The sequence below is a fragment of the Pseudorasbora parva genome, chromosome 6, assembly GCF_024679245.1.
Source record: "Pseudorasbora parva isolate DD20220531a chromosome 6, ASM2467924v1, whole genome shotgun sequence".
Taxonomy (NCBI): domain Eukaryota; kingdom Metazoa; phylum Chordata; class Actinopteri; order Cypriniformes; family Gobionidae; genus Pseudorasbora; species Pseudorasbora parva.
The window spans coordinates 47,349,255-47,374,169 of record NC_090177.1 but is presented as its reverse complement, the minus strand read 5'-3'; the positions used below and the strand labels follow the sequence as shown (position 1 = coordinate 47,374,169).

General features: G+C 45.6%; 44 non-coding genes across 44 annotated transcripts; all 44 read right to left on the bottom strand.

Annotated features, from left to right (window-relative positions):
• Nucleotides 1–920: 920 nt before the first annotated feature.
• trnas-cga (transfer RNA serine (anticodon CGA)) lies at nt 921–1,002 on the bottom strand. The gene has a single exon. It is a non-coding gene; the product is annotated as a tRNA-Ser (tRNA).
• Nucleotides 1,003–1,179: 177 nt separating this feature from the next.
• On the bottom strand, nt 1,180–1,261 carry trnas-cga (transfer RNA serine (anticodon CGA)). The gene has a single exon. It is a non-coding gene; the product is annotated as a tRNA-Ser (tRNA).
• A 364-nt stretch (nt 1,262–1,625) lies between these two features.
• trnas-uga (transfer RNA serine (anticodon UGA)) lies at nt 1,626–1,707 on the bottom strand. The gene has a single exon. It is a non-coding gene; the product is annotated as a tRNA-Ser (tRNA).
• Nucleotides 1,708–2,400: 693 nt separating this feature from the next.
• Nucleotides 2,401–2,482, bottom strand: trnas-uga (transfer RNA serine (anticodon UGA)). Its single transcript has one exon. It is a non-coding gene; the product is annotated as a tRNA-Ser (tRNA).
• A 1,192-nt stretch (nt 2,483–3,674) lies between these two features.
• On the bottom strand, nt 3,675–3,756 carry trnas-uga (transfer RNA serine (anticodon UGA)). Its single transcript has one exon. It is a non-coding gene; the product is annotated as a tRNA-Ser (tRNA).
• Nucleotides 3,757–3,932: 176 nt separating this feature from the next.
• Nucleotides 3,933–4,014, bottom strand: trnas-uga (transfer RNA serine (anticodon UGA)). The gene has a single exon. It is a non-coding gene; the product is annotated as a tRNA-Ser (tRNA).
• Nucleotides 4,015–4,449: 435 nt separating this feature from the next.
• On the bottom strand, nt 4,450–4,531 carry trnas-cga (transfer RNA serine (anticodon CGA)). Its single transcript has one exon. It is a non-coding gene; the product is annotated as a tRNA-Ser (tRNA).
• Nucleotides 4,532–4,895: 364 nt separating this feature from the next.
• On the bottom strand, nt 4,896–4,977 carry trnas-uga (transfer RNA serine (anticodon UGA)). Its single transcript has one exon. It is a non-coding gene; the product is annotated as a tRNA-Ser (tRNA).
• Nucleotides 4,978–5,153: 176 nt separating this feature from the next.
• Nucleotides 5,154–5,235, bottom strand: trnas-uga (transfer RNA serine (anticodon UGA)). Its single transcript has one exon. It is a non-coding gene; the product is annotated as a tRNA-Ser (tRNA).
• A 176-nt stretch (nt 5,236–5,411) lies between these two features.
• Nucleotides 5,412–5,493, bottom strand: trnas-uga (transfer RNA serine (anticodon UGA)). The gene has a single exon. It is a non-coding gene; the product is annotated as a tRNA-Ser (tRNA).
• Nucleotides 5,494–6,685: 1,192 nt separating this feature from the next.
• Nucleotides 6,686–6,767, bottom strand: trnas-uga (transfer RNA serine (anticodon UGA)). Its single transcript has one exon. It is a non-coding gene; the product is annotated as a tRNA-Ser (tRNA).
• Nucleotides 6,768–7,460: 693 nt separating this feature from the next.
• Nucleotides 7,461–7,542, bottom strand: trnas-cga (transfer RNA serine (anticodon CGA)). The gene has a single exon. It is a non-coding gene; the product is annotated as a tRNA-Ser (tRNA).
• A 364-nt stretch (nt 7,543–7,906) lies between these two features.
• trnas-uga (transfer RNA serine (anticodon UGA)) lies at nt 7,907–7,988 on the bottom strand. Its single transcript has one exon. It is a non-coding gene; the product is annotated as a tRNA-Ser (tRNA).
• A 176-nt stretch (nt 7,989–8,164) lies between these two features.
• Nucleotides 8,165–8,246, bottom strand: trnas-uga (transfer RNA serine (anticodon UGA)). The gene has a single exon. It is a non-coding gene; the product is annotated as a tRNA-Ser (tRNA).
• Nucleotides 8,247–8,939: 693 nt separating this feature from the next.
• On the bottom strand, nt 8,940–9,021 carry trnas-uga (transfer RNA serine (anticodon UGA)). Its single transcript has one exon. It is a non-coding gene; the product is annotated as a tRNA-Ser (tRNA).
• Nucleotides 9,022–10,213: 1,192 nt separating this feature from the next.
• Nucleotides 10,214–10,295, bottom strand: trnas-uga (transfer RNA serine (anticodon UGA)). The gene has a single exon. It is a non-coding gene; the product is annotated as a tRNA-Ser (tRNA).
• A 1,005-nt stretch (nt 10,296–11,300) lies between these two features.
• trnas-uga (transfer RNA serine (anticodon UGA)) lies at nt 11,301–11,382 on the bottom strand. The gene has a single exon. It is a non-coding gene; the product is annotated as a tRNA-Ser (tRNA).
• A 176-nt stretch (nt 11,383–11,558) lies between these two features.
• On the bottom strand, nt 11,559–11,640 carry trnas-uga (transfer RNA serine (anticodon UGA)). Its single transcript has one exon. It is a non-coding gene; the product is annotated as a tRNA-Ser (tRNA).
• A 430-nt stretch (nt 11,641–12,070) lies between these two features.
• trnas-cga (transfer RNA serine (anticodon CGA)) lies at nt 12,071–12,152 on the bottom strand. The gene has a single exon. It is a non-coding gene; the product is annotated as a tRNA-Ser (tRNA).
• Nucleotides 12,153–12,516: 364 nt separating this feature from the next.
• Nucleotides 12,517–12,598, bottom strand: trnas-uga (transfer RNA serine (anticodon UGA)). Its single transcript has one exon. It is a non-coding gene; the product is annotated as a tRNA-Ser (tRNA).
• A 176-nt stretch (nt 12,599–12,774) lies between these two features.
• Nucleotides 12,775–12,856, bottom strand: trnas-uga (transfer RNA serine (anticodon UGA)). Its single transcript has one exon. It is a non-coding gene; the product is annotated as a tRNA-Ser (tRNA).
• A 440-nt stretch (nt 12,857–13,296) lies between these two features.
• On the bottom strand, nt 13,297–13,378 carry trnas-uga (transfer RNA serine (anticodon UGA)). The gene has a single exon. It is a non-coding gene; the product is annotated as a tRNA-Ser (tRNA).
• A 176-nt stretch (nt 13,379–13,554) lies between these two features.
• On the bottom strand, nt 13,555–13,636 carry trnas-uga (transfer RNA serine (anticodon UGA)). The gene has a single exon. It is a non-coding gene; the product is annotated as a tRNA-Ser (tRNA).
• A 177-nt stretch (nt 13,637–13,813) lies between these two features.
• trnas-cga (transfer RNA serine (anticodon CGA)) lies at nt 13,814–13,895 on the bottom strand. The gene has a single exon. It is a non-coding gene; the product is annotated as a tRNA-Ser (tRNA).
• A 365-nt stretch (nt 13,896–14,260) lies between these two features.
• Nucleotides 14,261–14,342, bottom strand: trnas-uga (transfer RNA serine (anticodon UGA)). Its single transcript has one exon. It is a non-coding gene; the product is annotated as a tRNA-Ser (tRNA).
• Nucleotides 14,343–14,518: 176 nt separating this feature from the next.
• trnas-cga (transfer RNA serine (anticodon CGA)) lies at nt 14,519–14,600 on the bottom strand. Its single transcript has one exon. It is a non-coding gene; the product is annotated as a tRNA-Ser (tRNA).
• Nucleotides 14,601–15,993: 1,393 nt separating this feature from the next.
• On the bottom strand, nt 15,994–16,075 carry trnas-cga (transfer RNA serine (anticodon CGA)). The gene has a single exon. It is a non-coding gene; the product is annotated as a tRNA-Ser (tRNA).
• Nucleotides 16,076–16,252: 177 nt separating this feature from the next.
• trnas-cga (transfer RNA serine (anticodon CGA)) lies at nt 16,253–16,334 on the bottom strand. The gene has a single exon. It is a non-coding gene; the product is annotated as a tRNA-Ser (tRNA).
• A 364-nt stretch (nt 16,335–16,698) lies between these two features.
• Nucleotides 16,699–16,780, bottom strand: trnas-uga (transfer RNA serine (anticodon UGA)). The gene has a single exon. It is a non-coding gene; the product is annotated as a tRNA-Ser (tRNA).
• A 693-nt stretch (nt 16,781–17,473) lies between these two features.
• On the bottom strand, nt 17,474–17,555 carry trnas-uga (transfer RNA serine (anticodon UGA)). Its single transcript has one exon. It is a non-coding gene; the product is annotated as a tRNA-Ser (tRNA).
• Nucleotides 17,556–18,747: 1,192 nt separating this feature from the next.
• On the bottom strand, nt 18,748–18,829 carry trnas-uga (transfer RNA serine (anticodon UGA)). The gene has a single exon. It is a non-coding gene; the product is annotated as a tRNA-Ser (tRNA).
• Nucleotides 18,830–19,005: 176 nt separating this feature from the next.
• On the bottom strand, nt 19,006–19,087 carry trnas-uga (transfer RNA serine (anticodon UGA)). Its single transcript has one exon. It is a non-coding gene; the product is annotated as a tRNA-Ser (tRNA).
• Nucleotides 19,088–19,522: 435 nt separating this feature from the next.
• Nucleotides 19,523–19,604, bottom strand: trnas-cga (transfer RNA serine (anticodon CGA)). Its single transcript has one exon. It is a non-coding gene; the product is annotated as a tRNA-Ser (tRNA).
• Nucleotides 19,605–19,968: 364 nt separating this feature from the next.
• On the bottom strand, nt 19,969–20,050 carry trnas-uga (transfer RNA serine (anticodon UGA)). Its single transcript has one exon. It is a non-coding gene; the product is annotated as a tRNA-Ser (tRNA).
• Nucleotides 20,051–20,226: 176 nt separating this feature from the next.
• trnas-uga (transfer RNA serine (anticodon UGA)) lies at nt 20,227–20,308 on the bottom strand. Its single transcript has one exon. It is a non-coding gene; the product is annotated as a tRNA-Ser (tRNA).
• Nucleotides 20,309–20,748: 440 nt separating this feature from the next.
• trnas-uga (transfer RNA serine (anticodon UGA)) lies at nt 20,749–20,830 on the bottom strand. Its single transcript has one exon. It is a non-coding gene; the product is annotated as a tRNA-Ser (tRNA).
• Nucleotides 20,831–21,006: 176 nt separating this feature from the next.
• trnas-uga (transfer RNA serine (anticodon UGA)) lies at nt 21,007–21,088 on the bottom strand. Its single transcript has one exon. It is a non-coding gene; the product is annotated as a tRNA-Ser (tRNA).
• A 177-nt stretch (nt 21,089–21,265) lies between these two features.
• Nucleotides 21,266–21,347, bottom strand: trnas-cga (transfer RNA serine (anticodon CGA)). The gene has a single exon. It is a non-coding gene; the product is annotated as a tRNA-Ser (tRNA).
• A 365-nt stretch (nt 21,348–21,712) lies between these two features.
• trnas-uga (transfer RNA serine (anticodon UGA)) lies at nt 21,713–21,794 on the bottom strand. Its single transcript has one exon. It is a non-coding gene; the product is annotated as a tRNA-Ser (tRNA).
• A 176-nt stretch (nt 21,795–21,970) lies between these two features.
• Nucleotides 21,971–22,052, bottom strand: trnas-uga (transfer RNA serine (anticodon UGA)). Its single transcript has one exon. It is a non-coding gene; the product is annotated as a tRNA-Ser (tRNA).
• A 177-nt stretch (nt 22,053–22,229) lies between these two features.
• trnas-cga (transfer RNA serine (anticodon CGA)) lies at nt 22,230–22,311 on the bottom strand. The gene has a single exon. It is a non-coding gene; the product is annotated as a tRNA-Ser (tRNA).
• A 1,393-nt stretch (nt 22,312–23,704) lies between these two features.
• On the bottom strand, nt 23,705–23,786 carry trnas-cga (transfer RNA serine (anticodon CGA)). The gene has a single exon. It is a non-coding gene; the product is annotated as a tRNA-Ser (tRNA).
• A 177-nt stretch (nt 23,787–23,963) lies between these two features.
• On the bottom strand, nt 23,964–24,045 carry trnas-cga (transfer RNA serine (anticodon CGA)). The gene has a single exon. It is a non-coding gene; the product is annotated as a tRNA-Ser (tRNA).
• Nucleotides 24,046–24,409: 364 nt separating this feature from the next.
• Nucleotides 24,410–24,491, bottom strand: trnas-uga (transfer RNA serine (anticodon UGA)). Its single transcript has one exon. It is a non-coding gene; the product is annotated as a tRNA-Ser (tRNA).
• Nucleotides 24,492–24,915: the final 424 nt, after the last annotated feature.

The window sequence follows — 24,915 nt, the reverse complement described above, 5'->3', positions numbered from 1 at the left end:
TTGGCTTGATGTGAAGGGTAGAGGTCACCAGGTACAAAGCATCCAGCTACAAAATTTAGATGTGTTCTGCATATGAAGTTAGAGAAGACAATGAGCTCAAACAAAGCTCCTGAAAGAAAAAATGCTTGTAGCAAACAGACAAACCACCAAGTAGTCGGCAGGGTTCGAACCTGCGCAGGGAAACCCCAATGGATTTCAAGCCAATCACCTTAACCTCTTGGCCACAACAATGTGATTCAGAAAGTAGGATGCTATTTTCTAGACTGGATGTGAAGGGTACAGTACACCAGGAAAAATTAACCCAGCTGGAAAATCTAGATGTGTGCTGAATCTGAAGTTAGAGATGAAAATGTGCTCAAACAAAGTTGCTTCACGACCTAATGCTTGAAGCAAACAAAGCATCACGTAGTTGGCAGGGTTCGAACCTGTGCGGGGAGACCCCAATGGATTTCAAGTCCATCGCCTTAACCTCTCGGCCACGACTACCCCGTTAAGTGAGCAGCATGCTATTTTTTGGCTGAATGTGTAGGGTAGAGTACACCAGGTAGAATGCATCCAGCTACAAAATCTGGATGTGTGCTGCACCTGAAGTTAGAGAAGACATTGAACTCAAACAAAGCTTTTCAAAGCCACAATACTTGGAGGAAACAGACAAAGCATCACGTAGTCGGCTGGGTTCGAACCTGCGCGGGGAGACCCCAATGGATTTCAAGTCCATTGCCTTAATCTCTCGGCCACGACTACTAAATTTGGGAAGCAGCATGCTATTTTTTGGCTGGATGTGTAGGGTAGAGTACACCAGGTACAAAGCATCCAGCTACAAAATTTAGATGTGTTCTGCATATGAATTTAGAGAAGATAATGAGCTCAAACAAAGCACCTGAAAGAAAAAATGCATTTAGCAAACAGACAAAGCACCACGTAGTCGGCAGGGTTTGAACCTGCGTGGGGAAACCCCAATGGATTTCGAGTCCATCGCCTTAACCTCTCGGCCACGACTACCCCATTTATTGAGCAGCATGCTATTTTTTTGGCTGGATGTAAAGGGTAGATTACACCAGGTAGAATGGACCCGGCTACAAAATTTAGATGTGTGCTGCATCTGAAGTTAGAGAAGACAATGAGCTCAAACAAAGCTCCTGAAAGAAAAAATGCATGTAGCAAACAGACAAACCACCACGTAGTCCGCAGGGTTCAAACCTGCGCGGGGAAACCCCAATGGATTTCGAGTCCATCGCCTTAACCTCTCGGCCACGACTACCCCATTTAGTGAGCAGCATGCTATTTTTTGGCTGGATGTGTAGGCTAGAGTTCACCAGGTACAATGCACCCAGCTATAAAATCTAGATGTGTGCTGCACCTGAAGATAGAGTAGACAGCAGGGTTTTAACCTGCGCAGGTAAAACCCAATGGATTTCAAGTCAATCACCTTAACCTCTTGGCCACAACAATGTCATTCAGAAAGTAGGATGCTATTTTCTAGACTGGATGTGAACGGTACAGTACACCAGGAAAAATTAACCCAGCTGGAAAATCTAGATGTGTGCTGAATCTGAAGTTAGAGATGAAAATGTGCTCAATCAAAGTTGCTTCACGACCTTATGCTTGAAGCAAACAAAGCATCACGTAGTCGGCAGGGTTCGAACCTGCGCGGGGAGACCCCAATGGATTTCAAGTCCATCGCCTTAACCTCTCGGCCACGACTACCCCGTTTAGTGAGCAGCATGCTAATTTTTGGCTGAATGTGTAGGGTAGAGTACACCAGGTAGAATGCATCCAGCTACAAAATCTGGATGTGTGCTGCACCTGAAGTTAGAGAAGATAATGAGCTCAAACAAAGCACCTGAAAGAAAAAATGCTTGTAGCAAACAGACAAACCACCACGTAGTCGGCAGGGTTTGAACCTGCGCGGGAAAACCCCAATGGATTTCAAGTCCATCGCCTTAACTTCTCGTCCACGACTACCCCATTTATTGAGCAGCATGCTATTATTTTGGCTGGATGTAAAGGGTAGATTACACCAGGTAGAATGGACCCGGCTACAAAATTTAGATGTGTGCTGCATCTGAAGTTAGAGAAGACAATGAGCTCAAACAAAGCTCCTGAAAGAAAAAATGCATGTAGCAAACAGACAAACCACCACGTAGTCGGCAGGGTTCGAACCTGCGCGGGGAAACCCCAATGGATTTCAAGTACATCGCCTTAACCTCTCGGCCACGACTACCCCGTTTAGTGAGCAGCATGCTATTTTTTGGCTGGATGTGTAGGGTAGAGTACACCAGGTAGAATGCTTCCAGCTACAAAATCTGGATGTGTGCTGCACCTGAAGTTAGAGAAGACATTGAACTCAAACAAAGCTCCTCAAAGACACAATGCTTGGAGGAAACAGACAAAGTATCACGTAGTCGGCAGGGTTCGAACCTGCGCGGGGAGACCCCAATGGATTTCAAGTCCATCGCCTTAACCTCTCGGCCACGACTACCCCATTTAGCAAGCAGCATGCTATTTTTTGGCTTGATGTGAAGGGTAGAGGTCACCAGGTACAAAGCATCCAGCTACAAAATTTAGATGTGTGCTGCATCTGAAGTTAGAGAAGACAATGAGCTTAAACAAAGCTCCTGAAAGAAAAAATGCTTGTAGCAAACAGACAAACCACCACGTAGTCGGCAGGGTTCGAACCGGCGCAGGGAAACCCCAATGGATTTCGAGTCCATCGGCTTAACCTCTCGGCCACGTCTACCCCATTTAGTGAGCAGCATGCTATTTTTTGGCTGGATGTGTAGGCTAGAGTTCACCAGGTACAATGCACCCAGCTATAAAATCTAGATGTGTGCTGCACCTGAAGATAGAGTAGACAGCAGGGTTTTAACCTACGCAGGTAAAACCCATTGGATTTCAAGTCAATCACCTTAACCTCTTGGCCACAACAATGTGATTCAGAAAGTAGGATGCTATTTTCTAGACTGGATGTGAAGGGTACAGTACACCAGGAAAAATTAACCCAGCTGGAAAATCTAGATGTGTGCTGAATCTGAAGTTAGAGATGAAAAAGTGCTCAAACAAAGTTGCTTCACGACCTAATGCTTGAAGCAAACAAAGCATCACGTAGTCGGCAGGGTTTGAACCTGCGTGGAGAGACCCCAATGGATTTCAAGTCCATCGCCTTAACCTCTCGGCCACGACTACCCCATTTAGCAAGCAGCATGCTATTTTTTGGCTTGATGTGAAGGGTAGAGGTCACCAGGTACAAAGCATCCAGCTACAAGATCTGGATGTGTGCTGCACCTGAAGTTAGAGAAGACATTGAACTCAAACAAAGCTTCTCAAAGACACAATACTTGGAGGAAACAGACAAAGTATCACGTAGTCGGCAGTGTTCGAACCTGCGCGGGGAGACCCAAAATGGATTTCAAGTCTATCGCCTTAACCTCTCGGCCACGACTACCACATTTGGTAAGCAGCATGCTATTTTTTGGCTGGATGTGTAGGGTAGAGTACACCAGGTACAAAGCATCCAGCTACAAAATTTAGATGTGGATGTGAAGGGTACAGTACACCAGGAAAAATTAACCCAGCTGGAAATTCTAGATGTGTGCTGAATCTGAAGTTAGAGATGAAAATGTGCTCAAACAAAGTTGCTTCACGACCTAATGCCTGAAGCAAACAAAGCATCACGTAGTCGGCAGGGTTCGAACCTGCGCGGGGAAACCCCAATGGATTTCAAGTCAATCGCCTTAACCTCTCGGCCACGACTACCCCATTTAGCAAGCAGCATGCTATTTTTTGGCTTGATGTGAAGGGTAGAGGTCACCAGGTACAAAGCATCCAGCTACAAGATCTGGATGTGTTCTGCATATGAAGTTAGAGAAGATAATGAGCTCAAACAAAGCACCTGAAAGAAAAAATGCTTGTAGCAAACAGACAAACCACCACGTAGTCGGCAGGGTTTGAACCTGCGCGGGGAAACCCCAATGGATTTCAAGTCCATCGCCTTAACCTCTCGGCCACGACTACCCCATTTAGTGAGCAGCATGCTATTTTTTGGCAGGATGTGTAGGGTAGAGTACACCAGGTACAAAGCATCCAGCTACAAAATTTAGATGTGTTCTGCATATGAAGTTAGAGAAGATAATGAGCTCAAACAAAGCACCTGAAAGAAAAAATGCTTGTAGCAAACAGACAAACCACCATGTAGTCGGCAGGGTTTGAACCTGCGCGGGGAAACCCCAATATATTTCAAGTCCATCGCCTTAACCTCTCGGCCACGACTACCCCATTTATTGAGCAGCATGCTATTTTTTTGGCTGGATGTAAAGGGTAGATTACACCAGGTAGAATGGACCCGGCTACAAAATTTAGATGTGTGCTGCATCTGAAGTTAGAGAAGACAATGAGCTCAAACAAAGCTCCTGAAAGAAAAAATGCATGTAGCAAACAGACAAACCACCACGTAGTCGGCAGGGTTCGAACCTGCGCGGGGAAACCCCAATGGATTTCGAGTCCATCGCCTTAACCTCTCGGCCACGACTACCCCATTTAGAGAGCAGCATGCTATTTTTTGGCTGGATGTGTAGGCTAGAGTTCACCAGGTACAATGCACCCAGCTATAAAATCTAGATGTGTGCTGCACCTGAAGATAGAGTAGACAGCAGGGTTTTAACCTGCGCAGGTAAAACCCAATGGATTTCAAGTCAATCACCTTAACCTCTTGGCCACAACAATGTCATACAGAAAGTAGGATGCTATTTTCTAGACTGGATGTGAACGGTACAGTACACCAGGAAAAATTAACCCAGCTGGAAAATCTAGATGTGTGCTGAATCTGAAGTTAGAGATGAAAATGTGCTCAAACAAAGTTGCTTCACGACCTTATGCTTGAAGCAAACAAAGCATCACGTAGTCGGCAGGGTTCGAACCTGCGCGGGGAGACCTCAATGGATTTCAAGTCCATCGCCTTAACCTCTCGGCCACGACTACCCCGTTTAGTGAGCAGCATGCTATTTTTTGGCTGAATGTGTAGGGTAGAGTACACCAGGTAGAATGCATCCAGCTACAAAATCTGGATGTGTGCTGCACCTGAAGTTAGAGAAGACATTAAACTCAAACAAAGCTTCTCAGAGACACAATACTTGGAGGAAACAGACAAAGTATCACGTAGTCGGCAGGGTTCGAACCTGCGCGGGGAGACCCCAATGGATTTCAAGTCCATCGCCTTAACCTCTCGGCCACGACTACCACATTTGGTAAGCAGCATGCTATTTTTTGGCTGGATGTGTAGGGTAGCGTACACCAGGTAGAATGCTTCCAGCTACAAAATCTGGATGTGTGCTGCACCTGAAGTTAGAGAAGACATTGAACTCAAACAAAGCTCCTCAAAGACACAATGCTTGGAGGAAACAGACAAAGTATCACGTAGTCGGCAGGGTTCGAACCTGCGCGGGGAGACCCCAATGGATTTCAAGTCCATCGCCTTAACCTCTCGGCCACGACTACCCCATTTAGCAAGCAGCATGCTATTTTTTGGCTTGATGTGAAGGGTAGAGGTCACCAGGTACAAAGCATCCAGCTACAAAATTTAGATGTGTGCTGCATCTGAAGTTAGAGAAGACAATGAGCTTAAACAAAGCTCCTGAAAGAAAAAATGCTTGTAGCAAACAGACAAACCACCACGTAGTCGGCAGGGTTCGAACCGGCGCAGGGAAACCCCAATGGATTTCGAGTCCATCGGCTTAACCTCTCGGCCACGTCTACCCCATTTAGTGAGCAGCATGCTATTTTTTGGCTGGATGTGTAGGCTAGAGTTCACCAGGTACAATGCACCCAGCTATAAAATCTAGATGTGTGCTGCACCTGAAGATAGAGTAGACAGCAGGGTTTTAACCTACGCAGGTAAAACCCATTGGATTTCAAGTCAATCACCTTAACCTCTTGGCCACAACAATGTGATTCAGAAAGTAGGATGCTATTTTCTAGACTGGATGTGAAGGGTACAGTACACCAGGAAAAATTAACCCAGCTGGAAAATCTAGATGTGTGCTGAATCTGAAGTTAGAGATGAAAAAGTGCTCAAACAAAGTTGCTTCACGACCTAATGCTTGAAGCAAACAAAGCATCACGTAGTCGGCAGGGTTTGAACCTGCGTGGAGAGACCCCAATGGATTTCAAGTCCATCGCCTTAACCTCTCGGCCACGACTACCCCATTTAGCAAGCAGCATGCTATTTTTTGGCTTGATGTGAAGGGTAGAGGTCACCAGGTACAAAGCATCCAGCTACAAGATCTGGATGTGTGCTGCACCTGAAGTTAGAGAAGACATTGAACTCAAACAAAGCTTCTCAAAGACACAATACTTGGAGGAAACAGACAAAGTATCACGTAGTCGGCAGTGTTCGAACCTGCGCGGGGAGACCCAAAATGGATTTCAAGTCTATCGCCTTAACCTCTCGGCCACGACTACCACATTTGGTAAGCAGCATGCTATTTTTTGGCTGGATGTGTAGGGTAGAGTACACCAGGTACAAAGCATCCAGCTACAAAATTTAGATGTGGATGTGAAGGGTACAGTACACCAGGAAAAGTTAACCCAGCTGGAAATTCTAGATGTGTGCTGAATCTGAAGTTAGAGATGAAAATGTGCTCAAACAAAGTTGCTTCACGACCTAATGCCTGAAGCAAACAAAGCATCACGTAGTCGGCAGGGTTCGAACCTGCGCGGGGAAACCCCAATGGATTTCAAGTCAATCGCCTTAACCTCTCGGCCACGACTACCCCATTTAGCAAGCAGCATGCTATTTTTTGGCTTGATGTGAAGGGTAGAGGTCACCAGGTACAAAGCATCCAGCTACAAGATCTGGATGTGTTCTGCATATGAAGTTAGAGAAGATAATGAGCTCAAACAAAGCACCTGAAAGAAAAAATGCTTGTAGCAAACAGACAAACCACCACGTAGTCGGCAGGGTTTGAACCTGCGCGGGGAAACCCCAATAGATTTCAAGTCCATCGCCTTAACCTCTCGACCACGACTACCCTATTTAGTGAGCAGCATGCTATTTTTTGGCAGGATGTGTAGGGTAGAGTACACCAGGTACAAAGCATCCAGCTACAAAATTTAGATGTGTTCTGCATATGAAGTTAGAGAAGATAATGAGCTCAAACAAAGCACCTGAAAGAAAAAATGCTTGTAGCAAACAGACAAACCACCATGTAGTCGGCAGGGTTTGAACCTGCGCGGGGAAACCCCAATATATTTCAAGTCCATCGCCTTAACCTCTCGGCCACGACTACCCCATTTATTGAGCAGCATGCTATTTTTTTGGCTGGATGTAAAGGGTAGATTACACCAGGTAGAATGGACCCGGCTACAAAATTTAGATGTGTGCTGCATCTGAAGTTAGAGAAGACAATGAGCTCAAACAAAGCTCCTGAAAGAAAAAAAACATGTAGCAAACAGACAAACCACCACGTAGTCGGCAGGGTTCGAACCTGCGCGGGGAAACCCCAATGGATTTCGAGTCCATCGCCTTAACCTCTCGGCCACGACTACCCCATTTAGAGAGCAGCATGCTATTTTTTGGCTGGATGTGTAGGCTAGAGTTCACCAGGTACAATGCACCCAGCTATAAAATCTAGATGTGTGCTGCACCTGAAGATAGAGTAGACAGCAGGGTTTTAACCTGCGCAGGTAAAACCCAATGGATTTCAAGTCAATCACCTTAACCTCTTGGCCACAACAATGTCATACAGAAAGTAGGATGCTATTTTCTAGACTGGATGTGAACGGTACAGTACACCAGGAAAAATTAACCCAGCTGGAAAATCTAGATGTGTGCTGAATCTGAAGTTAGAGATGAAAATGTGCTCAAACAAAGTTGCTTCACGACCTTATGCTTGAAGCAAACAAAGCATCACGTAGTCGGCAGGGTTCGAACCTGCGCGGGGAGACCTCAATGGATTTCAAGTCCATCGCCTTAACCTCTCGGCCACGACTACCCAGTTTAGTGAGCAGCATGCTATTTTTTGGCTGAATGTGTAGGGTAGAGTACACCAGGTAGAATGCATCCAGCTACAAAATCTGGATGTGTGCTGCACCTGAAGTTAGAGAAGACATTAAACTCAAACAAAGCTTCTCAGAGACACAATACTTGGAGGAAACAGACAAAGTATCACGTAGTCGGCAGGGTTCGAACCTGCGCGGGGAGACCCCAATGGATTTCAAGTCCATCGCCTTAACCTCTCGGCCACGACTACCACATTTGGTAAGCAGCATGCTATTTTTTGGCTGGATGTGTAGGGTAGCGTACACCAGGTACAAAGCATCCAGCTACAAAATTTAGATGTGTTCTGCATATGAAGTTAGAGAAGATAATGAGCTCAAACAAAGCACCTGAAAGAAAAAATGCTTGTAGCAAACAGACAAACCACCACGTAGTCGGCAGAGTTTGAACCTGCGCGGGAAAACCCCAATAGATTTCAAGTCCATCGCCTTAACTTCTCGGCCACGACTACCCCATTTATTGAGCAGCATGCTATTATTTTGGCTGGATGTAAAGGGTAGATTACACCAGGTAGAATGGAGCCGGCTACAAAATTTAGATGTGTGCTGCATCTGAAGTTAGAGAAGACAATGAGCTCAAACAAAGCTCCTGAAAGAAAAAATGCATGTAGCAAACAGACAAACCACCACGTAGTCGGCAGGGTTCGAACCTGCGCGGGGAAACCCCAATGGATTTCAAGTACATCGCCTTAACCTCTCGGCCACGACTACCCCGTTTAGTGAGCAGCATGCTATTTTTTGGCTGGATGTGTAGGGTAGAGTACACCAGGTAGAATGCTTCCAGCTACAAAATCTGGATGTGTGCTGCACCTGAAGTTAGAGAAGACATTGAACTCAAACAAAGCTCCTCAAAGACACAATGCTTGGAGGAAACAGACAAAGTATCACGTAGTCGGCAGGGTTCGAACCTGCGCGGGGAGACCCCAATGGATTTCAAGTCCATCGCCTTAACCTCTCGGCCACGACTACCCCATTTAGCAAGCAGCATGCTATTTTTTGGCTTGATGTGAAGGGTAGAGGTCACCAGGTACAAAGCATCCAGCTACAAAATTTAGATGTGTGCTGCATCTGAAGTTAGAGAAGACAATGAGCTCAAACAAAGCTCCTGAAAGAAAAAATGCTTGTAGCAAACAGACAAACCACCACGTAGTCGGCAGGGTTCGAACCGGCGCAGGGAAACCCCAATGGATTTCGAGTCCATCGGCTTAACCTCTCGGCCACGTCTACCCCATTTAGTGAGCAGCATGCTATTTTTTGGCTGGATGTGTAGGCTAGAGTTCACCAGGTACAATGCACCCAGCTATAAAATCTAGATGTGTGCTGCACCTGAAGATAGAGTAGACAGCAGGGTTTTAACCTACTTAGGTAAAACCCATTGGATTTCAAGTCAATCACCTTAACCTCTTGGCCACAACAATGTCATTCAGAAAGTAGGATGCTATTTTCTAGACTGGATGTGAACGGTACAGTACACCAGGAAAAATTAACCCAGCAGGAAAATCTAGATGTGTGCTGAATCTGAAGTTAGAGATGAAAAAGTGCTCAAAAAAAGTTGCTTCACGACCTAATGCTTGAAGCAAACAAAGCATCACGTAGTCGGCAGGGTTCGAACCTGCGTGGAGAGACCCCAATGGATTTCAAGTCCATCGCCTTAACCTCTTGGCCACGACTACCCCGTTTAGTGAGCAGCATGCTATTTTTTGGCTGAATGTGTAGGGTAGAGTACACCAGGTAGAATGCATCCAGCTACAATATCTGGATGTGTGCTGCACCTGAAGTTAGAGAAGACATTGAACTCAAACAAAGCTTCTCAAAGACACAATACTTGGAGGAAACAGACAAAGTATCACGTAGTCGGCAGTGTTCGAACCTGCGCGGGGAGACCCAAAATGGATTTCAAGTCTATCGCCTTAACCTCTCGGCCACGACTACCACATTTGGTAAGCAGCATGCTATTTTTTGGCTGGACGTGTAGGGTAGAGTACACCAGGTACAAAGCATCCAGCTACAAAATTTAGATGTGGATGTGAAGGGTACAGTACACCAGGAAAAATTAACCCAGCAGGAAATTCTAGATTTGTGCTGAATCTGAAGTTAGAGATGAAAATGTGCTCAAACAAAGTTGCTTCACGACCTAATGCCTGAAGCAAACAAAGCTTCACGTAGTCGGCAGGGTTCGAACCTGCGCGGGGAGACCCCAATGGATTTCAAGTCCATCGCCTTAACCTCTCGGACACGACTACCACATTCAACGAGCAGCATGCTATTTTTTGGCTGGATGTGTAGGGTAGAGTACACCAGGTACAAAGCATCCAGCTACAAAATTTAGATGTGTTCTGCATATGAAGTTAGAGAAGATAATGAGCTCAAACAAAGCACCTGAAAGAAAAAATGCTTGTAGCAAACAGACAAACCACCACGTATTCGGCAGCGTTTGAACCTGCGCGGGGAAACCCCAATGGATTTCAAGTCCATCACCTTAACCTCTCGGCCACGACTACCCCATTTAGTGAGCAGCATGCTATTTTTTGGCTGGATGTGTAGGGTAGAGTACACCAGGTACAAAGCATCCAGCTACAAAATTTAGATGTGTTCTGCATATGAAGTTAGAGAAGATAATGAGCTCAAACAAAGCACCTGAAAGAAAAAATGCTTGTAGCAAACAGACAAACCACCATGTAGTCGGCAGGGTTTGAACCTGCGCGGGGAAACCCCAATATATTTCAAGTCCATCGCCTTAACCTCTCGGCCACGACTACCCCATTTATAGAGCAGCATGCTATTTTTTTGGCTGGATGTAAAGGGTAGATTACACCAGGTAGAATGGACCCGGCTACAAAATTTAGATGTGTGCTGCATCTGAAGTTAGAGAAGACATTGAACTCAAACAAAGCTTCTCAAAGACACAATACTTGGAGGAAACAGACAAAGTATCACGTAGTCGGCAGTGTTCGAACCTGCGTGGGGAGACCCAAAATGGATTTCAAGTCTATCGCCTTAACCTCTCGGCCACGACTACCACATTTGGTAAGCAGCATGCTATTTTTTGGCTGGATGTGTAGGGTAGAGTACACCAGGTACAAAGCATCCAGCTACAAAATTTAGATGTGGATGTGAAGGGTACAGTACACCAGGAAAAATTAACCCAGCTGGAAATTCTAGATGTGTGCTGAATCTGAAGTTAGAGATGAAAATGTGCTCAAACAAAGTTGCTTCACGACCTAATGCCTGAAGCAAACAAAGCATCACGTAGTCGGCAGGGTTCGAACCTGCGCGGGGAGACCCCAATGGATTTCAAGTCCATCGCCTTAACCTCTCGGCCACGACTACCACATTCAACGAGCAGCATGCTATTTTTTGGCTGGATGTGTAGGGTAGAGTACACCAGGTACAAAGCATCCAGCTACAAAATTTAGATGTGTTCTGCATATGAAGTTAGAGAAGATAATGAGCTCAAACAAAGCACCTGAAAGAAAAAATGCTTGTAGCAAACAGACAAACCACCACGTAGTCGGCAGGGTTTGAACCTGCGCGGGGAAACCCCAATGGATTTCAAGTCCATCGCCTTAACCTCTCGGCCACGACTACCCCATTTAGTGAGCAGCATGCTATTTTTTGGCTGGATGTGTAGGGTAGAGTACACCAGGTACAAAGCATCCAGCTACAAAATTTAGATGTGTTCTGCATATGAAGTTAGAGAAGATAATGAGCTCAAACAAAGCACCTGAAAGAAAAAATGCTTGTAGCAAACAGACAAACCACCGTCGGCAGGGTTTGAACCTGCGCGGGGAAACCCCAATATATTTCAAGTCCATCGCCTTAACCTCTCGGCCACGACTACCCCATTTATTGAGCAGCATGCTATTTTTTTGGCTGGATGTAAAGGGTAGATTACACCAGGTAGAATGGACCCGGCTACAAAATTTAGATGTGTGCTGCATCTGAAGTTAGAGAAGACAATGAGCTCAAACAAAGCTCCTGAAAGAAAAAATGCATGTAGCAAACAGACAAACCACCACGTAGTCGGCAGGGTTCGAACCTGCGCGGGGAAACCCCAATGGATTTCGAGTCCATCGCCTTAACCTCTCGGCCACGACTACCCCATTTAGAGAGCAGCATGCTATTTTTTGGCTGGATGTGTAGGCTAGAGTTCACCAGGTACAATGCACCCAGCTATAAAATCTAGATGTGTGCTGCACCTGAAGATAGAGTAGACAGCAGGGTTTTAACCTGCGCAGGTAAAACCCAATGGATTTCAAGTCAATCACCTTAACCTCTTGGCCACAACAATGTCATTCAGAAAGTAGGATGCTATTTTCTAGACTGGATGTGAACGGTACAGTACACCAGGAAAAATTAACCCAGCTGGAAAATCTAGATGTGTGCTGAATCTGAAGTTAGAGATGAAAATGTGCTCAAACAAAGTTGCATCACGACCTTATGCTTGAAGCAAACAAAGCATCACGTAGTCGGCAGGGTTCGAACCTGCGCGGGGAGACCTCAATGGATTTCAAGTCCATCGCCTTAACCTCTCGGCCACGACTACCCCGTTTAGTGAGCAGCATGCTATTTTTTGGCTGAATGTGTAGGGTAGAGTACACCAGGTAGAATGCATCCAGCTACAAAATCTGGATGTGTGCTGCACCTGAAGTTAGAGAAGACATTAAACTCAAACAAAGCTTCTCAGAGACACAATACTTGGAGGAAACAGACAAAGTATCACGTAGTCGGCAGGGTTCGAACCTGCGCGGGGAGACCCCAATGGATTTCAAGTCCATCGCCTTAACCTCTCGGCCACGACTACCACATTTGGTAAGCAGCATGCTATTTTTTGGCTGGATGTGTAGGGTAGCGTACACCAGGTACAAAGCATCCAGCTACAAAATTTAGATGTGTTCTGCATATGAAGTTAGAGAAGATAATGAGCTCAAACAAAGCACCTGAAAGAAAAGAAAAAATGCTTGTAGCAAACAGACAAACCACCACGTAGTCGGCAGGGTTTGAACCTGCGCGGGAAAACCCCAATGGATTTCAAGTCCATCGCCTTAACGTCTCGGCCACGACTACCCCATTTACTGAGCAGCATGCTATTATTTTGGCTGGATGTAAAGGGTAGATTACACCAGGTAGAATGCATCCAGCTACAAAATCTGGATGTGTGCTGCACCTGAAGTTAGAGAAGACATTGAACTCAAACAAAGCTTTTCAAAGACACAATACTTGGAGGAAACAGACAAAGTATCACGTAGTCGGCAGGGTTCGAACCTGCGCGGGGAGACCCCAATGGATTTCAAGTCCATCGGCTTAACCTCTCGGCCACGACTACCACATTTGGTAAGCAGCATGCTATTTTTTGGCTGGATGTGTAGGGTAGAGTACACCAGGTACAAAGCATCCAGCTACAAAATTTAGATGTGTTCTGCATATGAAGTTAGAGAAGATAATGAGCTCAAACAAAGCACCTGAAAGAAAAAATGCTTGTAGCAAACAGACAAACCACCACGTAGTCGGCAGGGTTTGAACCTGCGCCGGGAAACCCAAATGGATTTCAAGTCCATCGCCTTAACCTCTCGGCCACGACTACCCCATTTATTGAGCAGCATGCTATTTTTTTGGCTGGATGTAAAGGGTAGATTACACCAGGTAGAATGGACCCGGCTACAAAATTTAGATGTGTGCTGCATCTGAAGTTAGAGAAGACAATGAGCTCAAACAAAGCTCCTGAAAGAAAAAATGCATGTAGCAAACAGACAAACAACCACGTAGTCGGCAGGGTTCGAACCTGCGCGGGGAAATCCCAATGGATTTCGAGTCCATCGCCTTAACCTCTCGGCCACGACTACCCCATTTAGTGAGCAGAATGCTATTTTTTGGCTGGATGTGTAGGCTAGAGTTCACCAGGTACAATGCACCCAGCTATAAAATCTAGATGTGTGCTGCACCTGAAGATAGAGTAGACAGCAGGGTTTTAACCTGCGCAGGTAAAACCCAATGGATTTCAAGGTCAATCGCCTTAACCTCTTGGCCACAACAATGTCATTCAGAAAGTAGGATGCTATTTTCTAGACTGCATGTGAAGGGTACAGTACACCAGGACAAATTAACCCAGCTGGAAATTCTAGATGTGTGCTTAATCTGAAGTTAGAGATGAAAAAGTGCTCAAACAAAGTTGCTTCACGACCTAATGCTTGAAGCAAACAAAGCATCACGTAGTCGGCAGGGTTCGAACCTGCGTGGGGAGACCCCAATGGATTTCAAGTCCATCGCCTTAACCTCTCGGCCACGACTACCACATTCGGTAAGCAGCATGCTATTTTTTGGCTGGATGTGTAGGGTAGAGTACACCAGGTACAAAGCATCCAGCTACAAAATTTAGATGTGTGCTGCATCTGAAGTTAGAGAAGACAATGAGCTCAAACAAAGCTCCTGAAAGAAAAAATGCTTGTAGCAAACAGACAAACAACCACGTAGTCGGCAGGGTTCGAACCTGCGCAGGGAAACCCCAATGGATTTCGAGTCCATCGCCTTAACCTCTCGGCCACGTCTACCCCATTTAGTGAGCAGCATGCTATTTTTTGGCTGGATGTGTAGGCTAGAGTTCACCAGGTACAATGCACCCAGCTATAAAATCTAGATGTGTGCTGCACCTGAAGATAGAGTAGACAGCAGGGTTTTAACCTGCGCAGGTAAAACCCAATGGATTTCAAGTCAATCACCTTAACCTCTTGGCCACAACAATGTCATTCAGAATGTAGGATGCTATTTTCTAGACTGGATGTGAAGGGTACAGTACACCAGGAAAAATTAACCCAGCTGGAAGTTCTAGATGTGTGCTGAATCTGAAGTTAGAGATGAAAATGTGCTTAAACAAAGTTGCTTCCCGACCTAACACTTGAAGCAAACAAAGCATCACATAGTCAGCAGGGTTCGAACCTGCGCGGGTAGAGCCCAATGGATTTCAAGTCCATCGCCTTAACCTCTCGGCCACGACTATCCCATTTAGCGAGCAGCATGCTATTTTTTGGCTTGATGTGAAGGGTAGAGGTCACCAGGTACAAAGCATCCAGCTACAAAATTTAGATGTGTTCTGCATATGAAGTTAGAGAAGACAATGAGCTCAAACAAAGCTCCTGAAAGAAAAAATGCTTGTAGCAAACAGACAAACCACCAAGTAGTCGGCAGGGTTCGAACCTGCGCAGGGAAACCCCAATGGATTTCAAGCCAATCACCTTAACCTCTTGGCCACAACAATGTGATTCAGAAAGTAGGATGCTATTTTCTAGACTGGATGTGAAGGGTACAGTACAACAGGAAAAATTAACCCAGCTGGAAAATCTAGATGTGTGCTGAATCTGAAGTTAGAGATGAAAATGTGCTCAAACAAAGTTGCTTCACGACCTAATGCTTGAAGCAAACAAAGCATCACGTAGTTGGCAGGGTTCGAACCTGTGCGGGGAGACCCCAATGGATTTCAAGTCCATCGCCTTAACCTCTCGGCCACGACTACCCCGTTAAGTGAGCAGCATGCTATTTTTTGGCTGAATGTGTAGGGTAGAGTACACCAGGTAGAATGCATCCAGCTACAAAATCTGGATGTGTGCTGCACCTGAAGTTAGAGAAGACATTGAACTCAAACAAAGCTTTTCAAAGCCACAATACTTGGAGGAAACAGACAAAGCATCACGTAGTCGGCTGGGTTCGAACCTGCGCGGGGAGACCCCAATGGATTTCAAGTCCATTGCCTTAATCTCTCGGCCACGACTACTAAATTTGGGAAGCAGCATGCTATTTTTTGGCTGGATGTGTAGGGTAGAGTACACCAGGTACAAAGCATCCAGCTACAAAATTTAGATGTGTTCTGCATATGAATTTAGAGAAGATAATGAGCTCAAACAAAGCACCTGAAAGAAAAAATGCATTTAGCAAACAGACAAAGCACCACGTAGTCGGCAGGGTTTGAACCTGCGTGGGGAAACCCCAATGGATTTCGAGTCCATCGCCTTAACCTCTCGGCCACGACTACCCCATTTATTGAGCAGCATGCTATTTTTTTGGCTGGATGTAAAGGGTAGATTACACCAGGTAGAATGGACCCGGCTACAAAATTTAGATGTGTGCTGCATCTGAAGTTAGAGAAGACAATGAGCTCAAACAAAGCTCCTGAAAGAAAAAATGCATGTAGCAAACAGACAAACCACCACGTAGTCCGCAGGGTTCAAACCTGCGCGGGGAAACCCCAATGGATTTCGAGTCCATCGCCTTAACCTCTCGGCCACGACTACCCCATTTAGTGAGCAGCATGCTATTTTTTGGCTGGATGTGTAGGCTAGAGTTCACCAGGTACAATGCACCCAGCTATAAAATCTAGATGTGTGCTGCACCTGAAGATAGAGTAGACAGCAGGGTTTTAACCTGCGCAGGTAAAACCCAATGGATTTCAAGTCAATCACCTTAACCTCTTGGCCACAACAATGTCATTCAGAAAGTAGGATGCTATTTTCTAGACTGGATGTGAACGGTACAGTACACCAGGAAAAATTAACCCAGCTGGAAAATCTAGATGTGTGCTGAATCTGAAGTTAGAGATGAAAATGTGCTCAATCAAAGTTGCTTCACGACCTTATGCTTGAAGCAAACAAAGCATCACGTAGTCGGCAGGGTTCGAACCTGCGCGGGGAGACCCCAATGGATTTCAAGTCCATCGCCTTAACCTCTCGGCCACGACTACCCCGTTTAGTGAGCAGCATGCTAATTTTTGGCTGAATGTGTAGGGTAGAGTACACCAGGTAGAATGCATCCAGCTACAAAATCTGGATGTGTGCTGCACCTGAAGTTAGAGAAGATAATGAGCTCAAACAAAGCACCTGAAAGAAAAAATGCTTGTAGCAAACAGACAAACCACCACGTAGTCGGCAGGGTTTGAACCTGCGCGGGAAAACCCCAATGGATTTCAAGTCCATCGCCTTAACTTCTCGGCCACGACTACCCCATTTATTGAGCAGCATGCTATTATTTTGGCTGGATGTAAAGGGTAGATTACACCAGGTAGAATGGACCCGGCTACAAAATTTAGATGTGTGCTGCATCTGAAGTTAGAGAAGACAATGAGCTCAAACAAAGCTCCTGAAAGAAAAAATGCATGTAGCAAACAGACAAACCACCACGTAGTCGGCAGGGTTCGAACCTGCGCGGGGAAACCCCAATGGATTTCAAGTACATCGCCTTAACCTCTCGGCCACGACTACCCCGTTTAGTGAGCAGCATGCTATTTTTTGGCTGGATGTGTAGGGTAGAGTACACCAGGTAGAATGCTTCCAGCTACAAAATCTGGATGTGTGCTGCACCTGAAGTTAGAGAAGACATTGAACTCAAACAAAGCTCCTCAAAGACACAATGCTTGGAGGAAACAGACAAAGTATCACGTAGTCGGCAGGGTTCGAACCTGCGCGGGGAGACCCCAATGGATTTCAAGTCCATCGCCTTAACCTCTCGGCCACGACTACCCCATTTAGCAAGCAGCATGCTATTTTTTGGCTTGATGTGAAGGGTAGAGGTCACCAGGTACAAAGCATCCAGCTACAAAATTTAGATGTGTGCTGCATCTGAAGTTAGAGAAGACAATGAGCTTAAACAAAGCTCCTGAAAGAAAAAATGCTTGTAGCAAACAGACAAACCACCACGTAGTCGGCAGGGTTCGAACCGGCGCAGGGAAACCCCAATGGATTTCGAGTCCATCGGCTTAACCTCTCGGCCACGTCTACCCCATTTAGTGAGCAGCATGCTATTTTTTGGCTGGATGTGTAGGCTAGAGTTCACCAGGTACAATGCACCCAGCTATAAAATCTAGATGTGTGCTGCACCTGAAGATAGAGTAGACAGCAGGGTTTTAACCTACGCAGGTAAAACCCATTGGATTTCAAGTCAATCACCTTAACCTCTTGGCCACAACAATGTGATTCAGAAAGTAGGATGCTATTTTCTAGACTGGATGTGAAGGGTACAGTACACCAGGAAAAATTAACCCAGCTGGAAAATCTAGATGTGTGCTGAATCTGAAGTTAGAGATGAAAAAGTGCTCAAACAAAGTTGCTTCACGACCTAATGCTTGAAGCAAACAAAGCATCACGTAGTCGGCAGGGTTTGAACCTGCGTGGAGAGACCCCAATGGATTTCAAGTCCATCGCCTTAACCTCTCGGCCACGACTACCCCATTTAGCAAGCAGCATGCTATTTTTTGGCTTGATGTGAAGGGTAGAGGTCACCAGGTACAAAGCATCCAGCTACAAGATCTGGATGTGTGCTGCACCTGAAGTTAGAGAAGACATTGAACTCAAACAAAGCTTCTCAAAGACACAATACTTGGAGGAAACAGACAAAGTATCACGTAGTCGGCAGTGTTCGAACCTGCGCGGGGAGACCCAAAATGGATTTCAAGTCTATCGCCTTAACCTCTCGGCCACGACTACCACATTTGGTAAGCAGCATGCTATTTTTTGGCTGGATGTGTAGGGTAGAGTACACCAGGTACAAAGCATCCAGCTACAAAATTTAGATGTGGATGTGAAGGGTACAGTACACCAGGAAAAATTAACCCAGCTGGAAATTCTAGATGTGTGCTGAATCTGAAGTTAGAGATGAAAATGTGCTCAAACAAAGTTGCTTCACGACCTAATGCCTGAAGCAAACAAAGCATCACGTAGTCGGCAGGGTTCGAACCTGCGCGGGGAAACCCCAATGGATTTCAAGTCAATCGCCTTAACCTCTCGGCCACGACTACCCCATTTAGCAAGCAGCATGCTATTTTTTGGCTTGATGTGAAGGGTAGAGGTCACCAGGTACAAAGCATCCAGCTACAAGATCTGGATGTGTTCTGCATATGAAGTTAGAGAAGATAATGAGCTCAAACAAAGCACCTGAAAGAAAAAATGCTTGTAGCAAACAGACAAACCACCACGTAGTCGGCAGGGTTTGAACCTGCGCGGGGAAACCCCAATGGATTTCAAGTCCATCGCCTTAACCTCTCGGCCACGACTACCCCATTTAGTGAGCAGCATGCTATTTTTTGGCAGGATGTGTAGGGTAGAGTACACCAGGTACAAAGCATCCAGCTACAAAATTTAGATGTGTTCTGCATATGAAGTTAGAGAAGATAATGAGCTCAAACAAAGCACCTGAAAGAAAAAATGCTTGTAGCAAACAGACAAACCACCATGTAGTCGGCAGGGTTTGAACCTGCGCGGGGAAACCCCAATATATTTCAAGTCCATCGCCTTAACCTCTCGGCCACGACTACCCCATTTATTGAGCAGCATGCTATTTTTTTGGCTGGATGTAAAGGGTAGATTACACCAGGTAGAATGGACCCGGCTACAAAATTTAGATGTGTGCTGCATCTGAAGTTAGAGAAGACAATGAGCTCAAACAAAGCTCCTGAAAGAAAAAATGCATGTAGCAAACAGACAAACCACCACGTAGTCGGCAGGGTTCGAACCTGCGCGGGGAAACCCCAATGGATTTCGAGTCCATCGCCTTAACCTCTCGGCCACGACTACCCCATTTAGAGAGCAGCATGCTATTTTTTGGCTGGATGTGTAGGCTAGAGTTCACCAGGTACAATGCACCCAGCTATAAAATCTAGATGTGTGCTGCACCTGAAGATAGAGTAGACAGCAGGGTTTTAACCTGCGCAGGTAAAACCCAATGGATTTCAAGTCAATCACCTTAACCTCTTGGCCACAACAATGTCATACAGAAAGTAGGATGCTATTTTCTAGACTGGATGTGAACGGTACAGTACACCAGGAAAAATTAACCCAGCTGGAAAATCTAGATGTGTGCTGAATCTGAAGTTAGAGATGAAAATGTGCTCAAACAAAGTTGCTTCACGACCTTATGCTTGAAGCAAACAAAGCATCACGTAGTCGGCAGGGTTCGAACCTGCGCGGGGAGACCTCAATGGATTTCAAGTCCATCGCCTTAACCTCTCGGCCACGACTACCCCGTTTAGTGAGCAGCATGCTATTTTTTGGCTGAATGTGTAGGGTAGAGTACACCAGGTAGAATGCATCCAGCTACAAAATCTGGATGTGTGCTGCACCTGAAGTTAGAGAAGACATTAAACTCAAACAAAGCTTCTCAGAGACACAATACTTGGAGGAAACAGACAAAGTATCACGTAGTCGGCAGGGTTCGAACCTGCGCGGGGAGACCCCAATGGATTTCAAGTCCATCGCCTTAACCTCTCGGCCACGACTACCACATTTGGTAAGCAGCATGCTATTTTTTGGCTGGATGTGTAGGGTAGCGTACACCAGGTACAAAGCATCCAGCTACAAAATTTAGATGTGTTCTGCATATGAAGTTAGAGAAGATAATGAGCTCAAACAAAGCACCTGAAAGAAAAGAAAAAATGCTTGTAGCAAACAGACAAACCACCACGTAGTCGGCAGGGTTTGAACCTGCGCGGGAAAACCCCAATGGATTTCAAGTCCATCGCCTTAACGTCTCGGCCACGACTACCCCATTTACTGAGCAGCATGCTATTATTTTGGCTGGATGTAAAGGGTAGATTACACCAGGTAGAATGCATCCAGCTACAAAATCTGGATGTGTGCTGCACCTGAAGTTAGAGAAGACATTGAACTCAAACAAAGCTTTTCAAAGACACAATACTTGGAGGAAACAGACAAAGTATCACGTAGTCGGCAGGGTTCGAACCTGCGCGGGGAGACCCCAATGGATTTCAAGTCCATCGGCTTAACCTCTCGGCCACGACTACCACATTTGGTAAGCAGCATGCTATTTTTTGGCTGGATGTGTAGGGTAGAGTACACCAGGTACAAAGCATCCAGCTACAAAATTTAGATGTGTTCTGCATATGAAGTTAGAGAAGATAATGAGCTCAAACAAAGCACCTGAAAGAAAAAATGCTTGTAGCAAACAGACAAACCACCACGTAGTCGGCAGGGTTTGAACCTGCGCCGGGAAACCCAAATGGATTTCAAGTCCATCGCCTTAACCTCTCGGCCACGACTACCCCATTTATTGAGCAGCATGCTATTTTTTTGGCTGGATGTAAAGGGTAGATTACACCAGGTAGAATGGACCCGGCTACAAAATTTAGATGTGTGCTGCATCTGAAGTTAGAGAAGACAATGAGCTCAAACAAAGCTCCTGAAAGAAAAAATGCATGTAGCAAACAGACAAACAACCACGTAGTTGGCAGGGTTCGAACCTGCGCGGGGAAATCCCAATGGATTTCGAGTCCATCGCCTTAACCTCTCGGCCACGACTACCCCATTTAGTGAGCAGAATGCTATTTTTTGGCTGGATGTGTAGGCTAGAGTTCACCAGGTACAATGCACCCAGCTATAAAATCTAGATGTGTGCTGCACCTGAAGATAGAGTAGACAGCAGGGTTTTAACCTGCGCAGGTAAAACCCAATGGATTTCAAGGTCAATCGCCTTAACCTCTTGGCCACAACAATGTCATTCAGAAAGTAGGATGCTATTTTCTAGACTGGATGTGAAGGGTACAGTACACCAGGAAAAATTAACCCAGCTGGAAATTCTAGATGTGTGCTTAATCTGAAGTTAGAGATGAAAAAGTGCTCAAACAAAGTTGCTTCACGACCTAATGCTTGAAGCAAACAAAGCATCACGTAGTCGGCAGGGTTCGAACCTGCGTGGGGAGACCCCAATGGATTTCAAGTCCATCGCCTTAACCTCTCGGCCACGACTACCCCGTTTAGTGAGCAGCATGCTATTTTTTGGCTGAATGTGTAGGGTAGAGTACACCAGGTAGAATGCATCCAGCTACAAGATCTGAATGTGTGCTGCACCTGAAGTTAGAGAAGACATTGAACTCAAACAAAGCTTCTCAAAGACACAATACTTGGAGGAAACAGACAAAGTATCACGTAGTCGGCAGGGTTCGAACCTGCGCGGGTAGACCCCAATGGATTTCAAGTCCATCGCCTTAACCTCTCGGCCACGACTACCACATTCGGTAAGCAGCATGCTATTTTTTGGCTGGATGTGTAGGGTAGAGTACACCAGGTACAAAGCATCCAGCTACAAAATTTAGATGTGTGCTGCATCTGAAGTTAGAGAAGACAATGAGCTCAAACAAAGCTCCTGAAAAAAAAAAATGCTTGTAGCAAACAGACAAACCACCACGTAGTCGGCAGGGTTCGAACCTGCGCAGGGAAACCCCAATGGATTTCGAGTCCATCGCCTTAACCTCTCGGCCACGTCTACCCCATTTAGTGAGCAGCATGCTATTTTTTGGCTGGATGTGTAGGCTAGAGTTCACCAGGTACAATGCACCCAGCTATAAAATCTAGATGTGTGCTGCACCTGAAGATAGAGTAGACAGCAGGGTTTTAACCTGCGCAGGTAAAACCCAATGGATTTCAAGTCAATCACCTTAACCTCTTGGCCACAACAATGTCATTCAGAAAGTAGGATGCTATTTTCTAGACTGGATGTGAAGGGTACAGTACACCAGGAAAAATTAACCCAGCTGGAAGTTCTAGATGTGTGCTGAATCTGAAGTTAGAGATGAAAATGTGCTTAAACAAAGTTGCTTCCCGACCTAACACTTGAAGCAAACAAAGCATCACATAGTCAGCAGGGTTCGAACCTGCGCGGGTAGAGCCCAATGGATTTCAAGTCCATCGCCTTAACCTCTCGGCCACGACTATCCCATTTAGCGAGCAGCATGCTATTTTTTGGCTTGATGTGAAGGGTAGAGGTCACCAGGTACAAAGCATCCAGCTACAAAATTTAGATGTGTTCTGCATATGAAGTTAGAGAAGACAATGAGCTCAAACAAAGCTCCTGAAAGAAAAAATGCTTGTAGCAAACAGACAAACCACCAAGTAGTCGGCAGGGTTCGAACCTGCGCAGGGAAACCCCAATGGATTTCAAGCCAATCACCTTAACCTCTTGGCCACAACAATGTGATTCAGAAAGTAGGATGCTATTTTCTAGACTGGATGTGAAGGGTACAGTACACCAGGAAAAATTAACCCAGCTGGAAAATCTAGATGTGTGCTGAATCTGAAGTTAGAGATGAAAATGTGCTCAAACAAAGTTGCTTCACGACCTAATGCTTGAAGCAAACAAAGCATCACGTAGTTGGCAGGGTTCGAACCTGTGCGGGGAGACCCCAATGGATTTCAAGTCCATCGCCTTAACCTCTCGGCCACGACTACCCAGTTAAGTGAGCAGCATGCTATTTTTTGGCTGAATGTGTAGGGTAGAGTACACCAGGTAGAATGCATCCAGCTACAAAATCTGGATGTGTGCTGCACCTGAAGTTAGAGAAGACATTGAACTCAAACAAAGGTTTTCAAAGCCACAATACTTGGAGGAAACAGACAAAGCATCACGTAGTCGGCTGGGTTCGAACCTGCGCGGGGAGACCCCAATGGATTTCAAGTCCATTGCCTTAATCTCTCGGCCACGACTACTAAATTTGGGAAGCAGCATGCTATTTTTTGGCTGGATGTGTAGGGTAGAGTACACCAGGTACAAAGCATCCAGCTACAAAATTTAGATGTGTTCTGCATATGAATTTAGAGAAGATAATGAGCTCAAACAAAGCACCTGAAAGAAAAAATGCATTTAGCAAACAGACAAAGCACCACGTAGTCGGCAGGGTTTGAACCTGCGTGGGGAAACCCCAATGGATTTCGAGTCCATCGCCTTAACCTCTCGGCCACGACTACCCCATTTATTGAGCAGCATGCTATTTTTTTGGCTGGATGTAAAGGGTAGATTACACCAGGTAGAATGGACCCGGCTACAAAATTTAGATGTGTGCTGCATCTGAAGTTAGAGAAGACAATGAGCTCAAACAAAGCTCCTGAAAGAAAAAATGCATGTAGCAAACAGACAAACCACCACGTAGTCCGCAGGGTTCAAACCTGCGCGGGGAAACCCCAATGGATTTCGAGTCCATCGCCTTAACCTCTCGGCCACGACTACCCCATTTAGTGAGCAGCATGCTATTTTTTGGCTGGATGTGTAGGCTAGAGTTCACCAGGTACAATGCACCCAGCTATAAAATCTAGATGTGTGCTGCACCTGAAGATAGAGTAGACAGCAGGGTTTTAACCTGCGCAGGTAAAACCCAATGGATTTCAAGTCAATCACCTTAACCTCTTGGCCACAACAATGTCATTCAGAAAGTAGGATGCTATTTTCTAGACTGGATGTGAACGGTACAGTACACCAGGAAAAATTAACCCAGCTGGAAAATCTAGATGTGTGCTGAATCTGAAGTTAGAGATGAAAATGTGCTCAAACAAAGTTGCTTCACGACCTTATGCTTGAAGCAAACAAAGCATCACGTAGTCGGCAGGGTTCGAACCTGCGCGGGGAGACCCCAATGGATTTCAAGTCCATCGCCTTAACCTCTCGGCCACGACTACCCCGTTTAGTGAGCAGCATGCTAATTTTTGGCTGAATGTGTAGGGTAGAGTACACCAGGTAGAATGCATCCAGCTACAAAATCTGGATGTGCGCTGCACCTGAAGTTAGAGAAGATAATGAGCTCAAACAAAGCACCTGAAAGAAAAAATGCTTGTAGCAAACAGACAAACCACCACGTAGTCGGCAGGGTTTGAACCTGCGCGGGAAAACCCCAATGGATTTCAAGTCCATCGCCTTAACTTCTCGGCCACGACTACCCCATTTATTGAGCAGCATGCTATTATTTTGGCTGGATGTAAAGGGTAGATTACACCAGGTAGAATGGACCCGGCTACAAAATTTAGATGTGTGCTGCATCTGAAGTTAGAGAAGACAATGAGCTCAAACAAAGCTCCTGAAAGAAAAAATGCATGTAGCAAACAG